The sequence below is a fragment of the Podarcis cretensis genome (assembly GCF_951804945.1).
Source record: "Podarcis cretensis genome assembly, chromosome: 3".
NCBI lineage: Eukaryota > Metazoa > Chordata > Lepidosauria > Squamata > Lacertidae > Podarcis > Podarcis cretensis.
The window spans coordinates 38572210-38585892 of record NC_137172.1 but is presented as its reverse complement, the minus strand read 5'-3'; the positions used below and the strand labels follow the sequence as shown (position 1 = coordinate 38585892).

The 13683-nt window shown below is 43.8% G+C and overlaps 1 long non-coding RNA gene across 1 annotated transcript; it reads left to right on the top strand.

The window, feature by feature from the left end:
* The first annotated feature begins 1084 nt into the window (after nt 1-1084).
* Nucleotides 1085-7743, top strand: LOC307213310. Its single transcript, XR_013837477.1, has 2 exons — nt 1085-1157; nt 7582-7743. It is a non-coding gene; the product is annotated as an uncharacterized lncRNA (long non-coding RNA).
* Nucleotides 7744-13683: the final 5940 nt, after the last annotated feature.

Genomic DNA, 13683 nt, shown 5'->3' with positions numbered 1-13683 from the left:
TATATGCAGCTCTGTCCTTCAATACAGAACAGCCAGGGTGCTTCTGCCATAGCCCCCCAGCATCTACTGCCTGAGGTAGTTACCTCACTCTGCCTAATGGTAGAGCTGGCCCAGAGAGGCAGAGTAGTCTGAAACCCAATTGCCACTTTCATTCACATTGTCATCACCACTATGAATTATTATGCAGCATTCACCATAAAGTCCTAGGATGGGTTATAGCAACACAAATAATACATTTTCTTAAATAAAAAAGCCATACATATACAGCAAAAATAATACATGAATGTTGGTGGGGGAAGGAATGAGATCACCTCCATCAGCCCCACCTCTCACCCTCTGTGAATTCAGTGGATTTTGTGAAGGCAGCTTTGCACACATACACTGTATATCCGTTGTTTTTTTATATGCAGGTGGACCTCTGATCCAGCTTCTTCACTGCAAGGGAGGCTGGATACAAAGAGGGTGGGGCCAGGATCTGTGATCCCATTTCTCCCTCCATGTGTTAACACAATATGAAGGGGGGCGTAAGAGGTGACCTATAAACCATAGTCTGCCATACTCTTGCACAGCTCAATCACTGAATTGTATCCCATGTTGACTAATGTGAGGGGTGTGTCGACTGGGTTCCCTTCATCTCATGCACCAAAATGTATTGTCCAACTCTGGCATTCACAACATCTGGAGGACATCATATTGGGATAGGGTCTCCTAATTTATTCCAGCTTGCTCCATCCCTATGATTTAAGCTGGAAATCCACGCACACTTGTTGTTGTTTAGTTGTTTAGTCGTGTCCGACTCTTCGTGACCCCATGGACCAGAGCACGCCAGGCACACTTAACCTGGGAGTAAATCCCGCTGAACACAATGGGACATAAAAATGAACACACATAGGATTGACTGTTAGGGTTGCTTTCAACAGAACGGTTCAGAATCTAGGAAAATATATTGTTATGGTTTTGCAGGTGGAGGAAGTAGGCTGTGTGTTGAGACCCCTCCAATCCCTAGATCCAGCAAGTGTTAAAATTTATTCAAGGCTTCTAATTCTTGGAACAGCCAGGCTAGCTTGCTGATGATATGTGAAGAGAACAAAGGGAGATGGCAAATGGGTGGGGCCCCTTCCTCAACTTGCAGATAGCGAGAAGGACAAAAGCCACAGGTGAGAGTTAAGAGTTCAGTGATGTGACCTAGAAGTAAACTAGCAAGCTGAAGAGGGATGTTTGGGAGCAATGGTTGAGTTCTGTTTGAATCCAAGGCTACAACTGTGGGAGAATCAATACACTTTTGAGGTGTTGATGATGTGAGATCAGGTTGTTTATATGGAGTGTGCTTTTTTCGGGGGGGGGGCGCAGGGGTACACATACCCCTAAACATCTTTGTACTTTTGTCCACTTACTGTATTTATTTTTCCCAATTTGAACTATAAAATGTTTATTTTCTTGAGTCAAAATGAGAGTACTCCTAAACATATTTTTTTTAGAAAAAAAGCACTGTATATGGGTAAATAAACCATATGCCATAAAGGCACCACAGTCTCTACTGTGCCTCATTTCAAAAAGGAAACATGAGCCCTAGGTAAATGCCTGGAGCCCCTGGAATCTCACACTTCTCTGAGATTGGGGTGGCATGCAACAATAAGATGTGCTCAAATCCGATTCCAGGTTAAATTTCTTATACCGTATAAGAAATACTTTGAAAGCTCTTTTTGTAACCACTGGGGAAGCTGCCAGTTTCCAAGGAGTAATTTCCTTCATCTTTGCTCCCCCCTGGTTTCCGATGAGGTAGAGATATGTGAACCTAATTCTCTTTCTGCCCTTTGGCAGGATATTACAGCCAACTGGCTTGGAGAGGATCTACATTTACTCACCGTGGCAAATGACAGCATCTGCATTTGCCCTGGGATGCTGCTTAGCCGAACCTCTCTGTCGCTGATATCCTCCTCCAGTGCTGCAGCTGATGTTCAGTTCCTTCCTGCAAAGCGTGACATGCTCAGGCTGTTGTGGGGGAGGGGAGAGAGTAACCTCCAGCTGAGCAGGACATTCAGCTTCCCACCTCACCTTAAATGTCTTCATTGTTTCCTTAGCAAAGCCCCATTACAGCAACTCCAAATCCTATTATAAGAGACATTAGGAAGGAATAGGAACTGAGCCGTAGATAAGTATTTGAAAGGCAGCCCTCATAATCCCTTTGCCTCTAGGTATGAATGAAGAAAAACCCTTCAGCGGCCCAGTTAAGTAAGCACAGTTGTTACTATGCAGCAGCTGCTCTGTATGCAGGGCCAGCCAGGTGTTGTGTACACAGGCGGCTTTCCTTAAAAATTGAATTTGTATCAGGTTGTGTGGGAGGTTTTTTTTTTTAATGTGCTCTGAAATAAGAGATTGTTTAGTGATTCCCACAGTCAAGAAACATAGTTTTGGGTGAAACGTTTCACCTTTTCGTCACTCAGCTTCAACAGCCAACGTGGTTTTTTTGCACAGGTGGCAAATTAATGTTTGTCATTTGCTCAGGGCCGTCTCCAAGCCTATGAAGGCCAGAGTAGCTTCACTGGCTTTAAAAACATATCTGGAAGTGCCTGCTTTGAGGTCTTACTGTCCCTTCCATTCCCTGTGCCCAGTGTTTGTTCCTGCATACTTCTTCATCTCAGGGCTCATTAAGCCACTGTAGCACCCTGCTTGTGGTTAACGCTTAGCTGGAATGAAATATTCAACGCAGCAATAGAGAAATTAAAATAATAATTTATTTGTCAGACAAATAAATATGAGGCACAGTGGTATATGGTTACCAAGCTCTGGCCTGGCCTCTTGCCATTCTGGCCAGCACTTATATTTCCTTAATCCAGCCCCCTTGCTCCTCCTGTGGCTGCCTCTGTCCAATCAGCCTGGTTGAAATTCCTATTGGCTGTTTGCTAGAACCAATCACAAAAGATACACCCATTTCCTTCTGTCCTTTTATGGGAAACAAAAAGCTATATATTCTTCTATCTATAAATGAAAAATAAGTAGTAATATATCTTACATGTGTCTCAACAAGGAACCTTAATTACCAGCTCACCTCGCCCTATTGCCCTCCAAAACAGATGGTTAATCTTAATTTTTTATCTTAAACAGATGTCAAGGATCATCATTGAAAGATCTCCTTCTCTTGAAGGTCTTTTAAACAAAGGCCTGACAACCATATGTGTGCTCTAATGATGTTTCCTGCTTGGCAGGGGGGGCTGGGTTGGTGGCTGATGGCCCCTGTGATCTCTTCCAACTATATGAAATAAGAATCTAGCATAAGGATTTAACATTTCTTAGCTTCTAATTCCTTTGCATAATTACATTTAAGCCAATATATTTTATACATAACATAAATAACCTTTTAAAAGGAAAAGAAATCTTAAAAGGATCTCAGTTTAAGAAAGAAACAACTTTAGAAAAAGACTTCCCAAAATACTCTCTTCCTTTCTGCCAGCTAGATGCTTTTCCATTGCTCTTGACCTTTGAACCTTAGGAAAATATGGCTCAAGTTTAATGGGAGGCACATGGTTTTATTTTACTATTTACCCACTCTTAATTATGTTTATCTCTTTTTTTATCTTCTGTAATATGTAGGGTCAGTGTAACCTTGGCTGTCAGCCTGTAATTCCCTTTTTACGACTTTGAGAATTGTTTTCTGCTATAAATCAGGGGGCCCCCTTGTCTAGGAGGAAAAACATTTTGCCAAGGTTCTTAGGCAGCTGCTCTTCTGCCTGGCATGAACATTTGAAAATCTTTAAGCTCATTTTAAGATACAGGCCCTGATCAAAATAAAAGCTTGATAAAAATGCAGGCTTATGATTAGATGCCTCACCACTACCTTGCTAAAGCTAAGTAGGGCTAGGTCTGGTCAGTGCCTGGATAGGTGAGCACCCCTAGAAACTACAAGTACAGAACCTGGGGTTCCAGGATGGAAGGAAGGTGGGACATAAACTTAAGGCAAAATGAGCAAATAAATTAAATAAGATGTGAAGGTGCCAACTTTCTTCCTTACCAGGGTGGTGGTGGACGGCCTCTGTGTTTGTAACCACTATTATAACAGGCACAAATTCAATAGATGTAAATAACATGATGGGGAAAATACTTGTTGGAAGAAAGCTTCATCTCTTGAATGCATTTATTTTGATGTATCCACTTATATCCTGATCCCCAGTTCACATATTTCAAGGTGGCTAACAGAATATCTATAGTCATACAATAGTCTATAGAATACAATAATCATTCCTGCTTTTAACATACAGTAACTGTTAGGGAAGAAACAAGGTAATGAATCTATTAGCATCCTAATTTAAATTACCATATTTTTCGCTCTATAGGACGCACTTTTCCCCCTTCAAAAATGAAGGGGAAATGTGTGTGCGTCCTATGGAGCGAAGACGCCATAGCCCCGCGACCCTCTCCTGGCTGGAGAGGTGACACGCGGCTATGGCATGAGCCTCTTTAGCCGGACGCCACCGCTCCAGCTGGGAGAGCGCGTGAGGGGCTAAAGAAGCCATAGCCCCACGACCCTCTCCCAGCTGGAGAGGTGACGCGTGACTATGGCAGCAGCCTCTCCGCTGTGCCTTTCCGCTGCTCCCTGACTTGCTCTTTGGGGCTGGTGGTGGGCTTCCCCCGCCAGCCCCAAAGAGCAGGTCAAAAGGAACCTGAAGCCTGGAGAGTGAGAGGGGTCAGTGCACACCGACCCCTCTCGCTCTCCAGGCTTCCAAGGTAGCCGCCTGAACGGCACCTTGTTTTAGAGCGGGAAAACAAGAGGGGGAAAATTCTCCCCCTCTCTGCGCAGCGCCTCCTGCCGCTTCGCTGAAGGGGCGCTGGGCAGAGAGGGGGAGAATTTTTTTTCTTGTTCTCCCCCCTTTAAAACAAGGTGCGTCCTATTGTCCTGTGCGTCCTATGGTGCGAAAAATACGGTATTTAGGGTGGACAATCATAGCGTTTTAATAATTGAACTTAGCGCATATGGTGTTCTGTATTTACAGGGGGTCACCAACCTCTTTGGACAAGTGGGCTTATTTTGAATTTTGAGAGTGCTGTGGGCCCAGCCCAATGTCTGTTGTGGGGCAGAGGGCATGGCATAGCACAAAATTAGAGAGTACGGTCATGGTGAAGCTTTCCCCGTAATTGTATTGCCATACTAGAACATGTTTAAACTGTTGGATTTCTTCTAGTGTTAACAGCACTAGAACTCTGTTTTCCCCAGTGCCAAACTTAAACCAAAACATAGGCTGTAGCTCCTATTAAACACAAAGTAATTTATTCCTGAGTGGGCATGTATACAATTGTACTGTAATTTAACTTTACAGTGAACTCTTAATGAGTGCCTAGACTTCAGCTCCTGCACAGCAGGAGACAGGCTTAAGCCTCTTTGGAAACTTTTCATGTTTGCCTTTTGTGATAGAGGGTTTTTGGGGTTTTTTAACATCCACCCACTGTTAGTGTGTAGTAGTATTTGCAGAAAATAATTTTTAGGGACTGCTTGATCTCAGACTAATCCACCACGGGAAAGATGTAACCTGGTTGCTAGGGAAAAAGGAAGGGCAAAGTATGGGAAGTCCAAGGGCTAGAAAATAAATCAGAAACTGGAAAAGTGCATTAAAGGAGAGAGGAAAACAGCAGGTCTTTAAGACCTAGGGATTCCTATTGCCTTGTATCCAAAGAACTAACTTATCAATCACTGCTCTGACTTCACTCATTGACTATAAACACTTTCAGGCAGGAGCAGTCAAGCTGACTCATTTCATATAAATTGCTTAGAAGGGTGCCTGCACATTTTGCTGCATAACTTTCTTTCTAGGAGGGCTGCAGACTTAGGGTGGTCTTCAGCTAAGTTTTACACAGAGTAGGCCCATTGAAATTAATGACTGTGACTCATTTAAATGGGCCTACTCAGAATAAAACTTAGCTGACTTTCATCCTTATTTTTATTTTTTTAAATAAAGCTCAGAATGTGGGAGCCCTACCTGGAGGTGCCAGTCAAGGCCTTTGCAGGTGCAACACTGGTTACCCTTGCTCTAAAATAAGTACCGTATCTTTTGCTCTATAAGACGCACTTTCCCCCTCCTAAAAAGTAAGGGGAAATGTGTGTGCGCCTTATGGAGAGAATGCAGGCGGAAGGCTCTGCTCAGCGTTCCCTTTAAAGAGCCACATGGAGCGTGTGTGTGGCTCTTGGGGGCTTTCCCTCAAGGACGGAGAAGGCCTGCCCTTCTTTCTCCTCAGGGAAAAGCCCCCAAGAGCCTCACACACACTCTGTGCGCTCTTTAAAGGGAGTGCGGCTCTTGGGGGAGCCTTCTGCCTTAGCCGCACGCAGCCTCTTCCGGGCAGGGGATGATGGCTCTCCTTGCCCAGGAGAGGCTGCACACGGCTATCCCATAAGCCAGGACAGCCCACGGGATCGCTGCGCAGCGATCCCGCTTGCTGTCCTGGCTTCTGGGATTCAGAATAATTTTTTTCTTGTTTTCCTCTTCCAAAAACTAGGTGTGTCATATGTCCTGGTGCATCTTATAGGGTGAAAAATATGGTAATAATTAAATGTGAACACACAAACAAACACTATCGTTCCCTGCAGAAATGTTGATTCTATTAATTTTCAAGCTCATCAATTAATTCTACCTATTCTCCTCCAAAACAGATCACCCCAAATTCATTCCATTAACTTCCCAGGTCAAGATTTAAATGTCTTCTCCCAAAATTATTTACGGTAAGTAACTTCTTTCATCTTCCAAAGTCATTCATTTTCCTTCCAACTCATTCACTTTTGTTCACAGCATTCAGACTGCCCTCTTGACTACCAGGCCAAATCAACAGACGCTTGCTCATCAGTGCTTTTATTATTAACTGATAAAATGGTGCTGCTGACTGCTTTTATTATTAAGTGCTGAAGTCCTGCTGCTGAGCGTGATGTGTGCCCTTCTGCAATGTGTTAAGCAGGGCTCCATCCAGATCACGGAAGACCGTCAGTCTTCGGCTGCAGGCAGCAACCAAGTAGGACTATTAATAGCACTATTGGAAATTAATGTGCTAGCAACACAGGAGCTAAAAACGAGGTGAAAGTAGTTTGGGGGCTTACACAGATAAGAATTGCCCAGTTTAAAGTGGAAAGTACTTGGGGAGCCCATGAAATGAAAAGATCTGCAAAAAATTACTTGCCCTGAACATACCATGCATTTAAAGCACCCACCCTAGCCCTCATAATCCTGAGAGCCATAGTTGGTTAAGGCTGCTGGGACAGGTAGCTCTGCGAGGGGTTAATTCCTAGGATTTTTGGATGTGGGTGTGTACTAGTGTTGTTTTAAATAGAAATCAGCTGTAGTGGAGCACTGATACTAGTTTTTCTGGTAGTGTTTGAATTGTGAAATAAACTTAGCTATGAAACCAGGCTGAGTAGGTGGAGGGAGACCAAGGTATGATATACCTAAATTCTAAATCCATGTTCCAGTGAATCCCTGCAGATTAGAAGTGTGGGTGTCTGAAAAAGATATGAGCAGGCTCTGGTAGATTATATTGCTTTAACCATCAATGTCCCACTTTACATGTACTGGAACTGAGCACTTGCCTGGTTTTCTCCCACTTTAGGAAAAGTAGAATACAAACATTAACCACTGTGGGAATAAGATTCTGGACCAGATGGACCATTGGTGTGATCTAGCAGGGTCTCCTTAAGTTCTTAAAAGGGCTGTCCATGAACAAGGACAGAGCCTCCGCAAGCAAGCAACAACATGATGCTTTTGGAAAGTGCCTTTGATGTATGCAGTGTTTATGGACATGCATGTGACACATATCCTAGTCCCATTCAATTGGCCAGAATGTCAAGACAGTGTATACTGGTATGGGATCACTGGTTGTTGCAGGTAACTAGGGGTGAACTTTGGTAATATGGCACTCTGAGCAAGGACAAACTTTGGCGCCCTAATTATTTATTTGGCACCCTCCTCCCTCTTGCCTTCCATTCTGCGCATGTTCTCAAGCACCACGCTGATACTTTTTGAACCTCCCCCCTGTACGCTGATTCATCTCCACCTGTAATTAGACCCATAGTAAGCATACATCCCTAGAATATATGGTTCAAGAAGATCAGGGCTGGGAAATGTCTCCTATCTGAGCAGGGCCCAAGACATTGGAGACCTGTAGACATGACAGTACTGGGCAAGATGGCCAGTAGTTTGACTCTGTATAAGGGAACTCTATAACACTGAAAAAATGGTCTGCAGTTGTTGCATCCACTAGAGACTGCGTAGTTCACGTCATTGTAAGCATGGGGGCTTATGCATCATTGTTCCCTGTGGATTATGCTTCCTGCCCTCTTACTCTTTTTCCATAATAGCCAAAACCAAGGGGGGTCACTACCGTGACTGCTTTAGGCATCATATGGATTTCAGAAGGTGAGTCCCAGCTCTGAGTACTCATAAGATCATCCCCAGGCCTTACCCTAAGTCTAGCTGTCAAGCATGGTCTCTTTGTAGGAAGCTACCACTTCCTTTTTTCACAGCATGTTTAGTTTTAGATATCCCCCCTTTCCTTTCTTTTTTTCCTGCACTGCTGAAATGGATATTGATCTGGTCTCAGCTTTTGCAGTTCTACCTTCATCTTAGCTCTCTAATCTGGCTTGGTATTTAAGCCATTCATCTCCAGCATGGTATGTATTCAAGGGCTTTGATAGGAAAACAGATAAGAGGTTTTCTTGAAGATTAAGCAAGAAAGTAATGAAATGATCCCGCGGTTACAATGAACTCCAAAGCTTCCCAGGGATTTTTCATGCTAGCTCTTCTCAAGCCACTTTGACCTGGAGTCAAGCAGCAGCAGCTGCAAGTGGCTGCCCAAACTGTGCTAGGAAAAGTTAGACGCTGCCGGCGCCTTCCGTGCTATCTTGTCTTTCACGGAAGCAGCAGCACGTTGATCATATCTGCTGCCGGCGGATACTCCCCATAAATATCAAGACTACAGGCAAGTGGCTGATGTTGCAACTTCTTTGGAGACATGTCTGATTTAGTGTGTAATATAGCAGAGGTTATGGTGTAACTTTTGTGTGGAACTCCAGGATTTACGGTACATACAGCGCTCTGCAACTTTGCTGCCAAACTCTCTGATTTACGGTTGGTGCCATTTGTGGTTTGGACTAGAAGAGATGTTTGTTTCAATGAGTCCAGAGCATTTTGGCCACCATTTGGGAAACCAGGGGAGGCTGAATACGAGAAAGGCCTCTGCAGTGGTCTTCAAGCATACAGGTGAAACTCGGAAAATTAGAATATCTTGGAAAAGTTCATTTATTTCAGTAATTCAACTTAAAAGGTGAAACTAATATATGAAATAGACTCATGACATGCAAAGCAAGATATGTCAAGACTTTATTTGTTACAATTGTGATGATCAGCTGATGAAAACCCCAAATTAACAATCTCAGAAAATTAGAATATTAAATGAAATCAGCAAAACAAGGATTGCAAATAGAGCAATATTGGACCTCTGAGAAGTAGAAGCATGCATATGTACTCAGTACTTGGTTTGGGCCCCTTTTGCATCAATCACTGCCTCAGTGCGGTGTGGCATGGATGCTATCAGCCTGTGGCATTGCTGAGGTGTTATGGAAGACCAGGAAGATTCAATAGCAGCCTTCAGCTCTTCTGCATTGCTCAGTCTCATGTCTCTCATCTTTCTCTTGGCAATGCCCCATAGATTCTCTATGGGGTTCAGGTCAAGCGAGTTTGCTGGCCAACCAAGCACAGTAATCCCATGGGCACTGAACCAGGTTTTGGTACTTTTGGCAGTGTAGGCAGGTGCCAAAGTCCTGCTGGAAAATGAAGTCAGCATCCCCATAAAGCTCATTTGCGGAAGGAAGCATGAAGTGCTCCAAAATCCCCTGGTAGATGGCTGCGTTGACCCTGGACTTAATGAAGCACAGTGGACCAACACCAACACTTTTCCATGATATTCTAATTTTCCGAGTTTCACCTGTATTGATCTCCAGTAGATGAGAAACCGTGTGCAAAGTTAGGGCTGCTTTACCTGTTAGTATACTATTTGTACCTCATAATCTCTGAGGCAGATGCAAGTACCTATTTTGGCACATGTACACTGCAAAAAAAAAAAAATGCCAGGGAATTGTGCAACTTTTCTTATTTCCTTGCTCAGTTTCTTCACAGCGTTCACAAATGATGGGCAAGACAGACTTCAAATTGTGCTCTAAAAGATTGAACTGTTTCCTCTGCATTGAGAAAATCACTCAGTTCTTTCACATTCAATTCCACACCTTTTATGGATCTGTAAAATTCAGTATTTTCATGGGGGGCACAACTGGCTCCCTCAACCCCACTTCCCATAGACAACCATCACACTCCTCCCCTGTTTTTCCCCCAACTTCCTTCCATTTATAAAATTATTTATAAGCTGTTCTTTTGGGTACAACTCATCCAGGGTGGCTTCTCTCTCATTAAAAAACAACAAAAAACAACAAACTTATATAGCAGTGTTTTGACATAGGCCTAGGTTTATTGATTTGTACATTGCTTCCCACTAAGAAAAGCCCAAAGCAATTTACAGCCAAAATAAAAAATACACCAATAAAAGAATGGAAACCTTAATAAAACAGATTTAAGAGTATAATCACATCATTGGTGCTCCTCAGATCCCCAGGAAAACAACAATGAATTTTGCCTGGTGTTAATGCAGTGACAAAACTGGTGCCATGTGAGCCTCCCTGGGGAGAGCATTCTATAAACGGGATAACTGCAGAGAAGACCAGTTAAAATAATGAAAATAAAAGAGCAAAATAAGTTCCAGCAAAATAGAAATACCATCCATTCTAGAATAGCTTTCTGAAATAATTGTCTTACAATTAAGAACAAGCAGGCCAAATAAATGTGTTTTAAAAATTGGCATATCTTTGATAGAGGATTTCTGCAATCTGGGGGCCACAGCAGTAAAGCCCCTGTCTTCTGTGCCTCCCAACCTTACAGGAGGACTTGCACACAGGGCACCTGAGGCAGATCTTAATGCATTGACAGGCCCATACAGGCATTAGTAGCCCTCCATATAATTTGGTCCCAACCTGTTTAGATTTATGTTTAGAAGTGAAAACCATCACTTCCCCCCTGTGCTTGTCTTTGTTGTTCTGGTAGAGGCAATGGGAAAGGGAAGGGAGTCTGGTACACTGCTATGGCTGTATAGTAGTAAATAGTAAATACCCATGTAAATAGTGTGGAGGGAAACCTGATGCTCCATGCATCTGTCATACAAACTGCCTGACCTTCCTATTCCTTTGCATCTCCCTTGGCTTTTTGAGGTACCTCTTATGTCTCCACTAGTGAAGTACTTCCAGTCGATACTAGTTCATTGGTGTGAATGGGACCCCTGTCCCGCCAGTCTCATTCTGCCTTCAGCCAGCCCCCACCTGCTTGCTTTTTTACTTACATCTGGTCTGGAGTGGCGGTGGCATTGAGTGTCCACTTCCTCCTCCTTAGCCATAGTGCTGCCCTTGAGGGACTCAGCAGGAGGATGGGGACAGAATGAGTTGGCTCCATATTCTGTTGGTCTTTCTGCCTTCACACTGTCGGCTGCAGTGGCCATCAGCCACCACTGGAGTAAAATAGACAAGTTTTCTTGTTCCCAGAAATCAAATACATTGTTATTATGGATTACACAAAGTCGACTACTCAAGGAGTTCATGGATAAGGTGAGATTGAACCAGGGCCTTTCTGTTGCACCCCTTTTGCTCTTTACTGCCACATTATGCCAGCTTTTCGAAAGGATAGTTGGACAATGAGAAATTTCATTTTGCTACTCTGTGCTTCTAATTCTATGGGACTCTGGGGACAATTAAAAAACAATGACGATACTCTTGGAAAAACATTCCTTGCAGTGGATATATAGGGAGTGTTGAAAATGGGCATGTAATTCTTTTTCTGTTGCATTTGATAAAATGTTCAGTAACACAGCTTTGGATTTCTTTTGAACAAAAGGTCAGTCATGGACAGAGGGAAAACTGTCATATCACATACCTAACCCCTGCTTCAAGTAGCTGTTTCAATAAATTTCAGAGTAACAGCTCATTATTTTCACTCCTTGGTAATTGAGAACCACGGAGCAGAGCAGCAAAACTTGTTTGTTCCTGCCAGAGAAAACTGTTTTAAAACCTTCCCTTTATGCTGGTTTCTTCTCTTTAGTGCGCTGATTCTTCGAGACAATCTCCCACAGTGCATCTGTTTGTTATTAGGCATTGCAGTGTCTATTGGTGGATCTAAATCCAGGCACATCAGTTTGCCAGATATGATTTCATGTAAAAGACAGGTCCTAATCTATCCTCTTTGTCTTCTGTCAGCTGAATTAAATTGACTGAATGGGAAGGACACAATGATAATCTTTTGTTGGTCAAATCTGGGGTGACTGACCATAGATCCTCACTTTTCCTGCTCAGGCAAACAAGATGATGTAAAATATTGGTGAAGCTGCTGTAGTTCAAAAATATTAGGCTCCAAATAGAAATTTATGGAGTTTGTAGTGGATGCGTTTTTTGAGATGAGTTCCCTCGTCCCTGAAAAAGGTCTTCAGCTCAGAATTTCAACTAAGGATATTATATTATTCATTCTTAAGATGGTCGCTGCTGTATTGGTGCATGTTGAATCGGCTTACATTTTTAAAAATAAGTTACTTGAAAGATTAATTTGGACAGAAATGCCTGTTAGAAAAAATGACATTTGCCCCAAGAGCAGGACCTGCATCCTGTATAAGTGACTTTTTCTTTAAGGGTGGTGGTGTAGCAATTAGATAGTTTGAACTAGACCTCAGGAGGCTGGCAGCAGGACTAGCAGGTAAAGGTAAAGGTAAAGGTACCCCTGCCCGTACGGGCCAGTCTTGACAGACTCTGGGGTTGTGCGCCCATCTCACTTAAGAGGCCAGGGGCCAGCGCTGTCCGGAGACACTTCCGGGTCACATGGCCAGCGTGACATCGCTGCTCTGGCGAGCCAGAGCCGCACACGGAAACGCCGTTTACCTTCCCCTGGTAAGCGGTCCCTATTTATCTACTTGCACCCGGAGGTGCTTTCGAACTGCTAGGTTGGCAGGCGCTGGGACCAAGCAGCGGGAGCGCACCCCGCCGCAGGGATTCGAACCGCCGACCTTTCGATCGGCAAGTCCTAGGCGCTGAGGCTTTAACCCACAGCGCCACCTGCGTCCCCCCCAGGACTAGCAGAGCTATCCCTAAATCTGGGGTCACTTTTTTGACTTGGACAGCTGTGGGAGTGGAATAGCGGTTAGTGCCCATCAAGGAACAAGGCATCATTGAGCATGAACTACTCAGAGAAAATAGGGAACAAGTTATGAGGTTTTTTTTTGGTGGGGGTGGAATAGGCTGTATGCATAAGCCCCCTACTAATTCCTGGATCCAGCATGGATTTGATTCCTGAAATAGCCAGGCTGGCTTTCTGGTGTTGTAATGGCCATCTAAGTATGAGCCAGGGGGGGCAGGTGGCGCTTTGGTTTAAACCACTGAGCCAATTGAGCTTGCCGATCAGAAGGTCAGTGGTTTGAATCTGCATGATGGGGTAAGCTCTCGTTGCTCTGTCCCAGCTTCTGCCAACCTAGCAGTTTGAGAGTATACCAGCACGAGTAGATAAATAGGTACCACTGTGGCGGGGAAGGTAAACGGCATTTCCATGTGCTCTGGTTTCTGTCACAGTGTTCCAT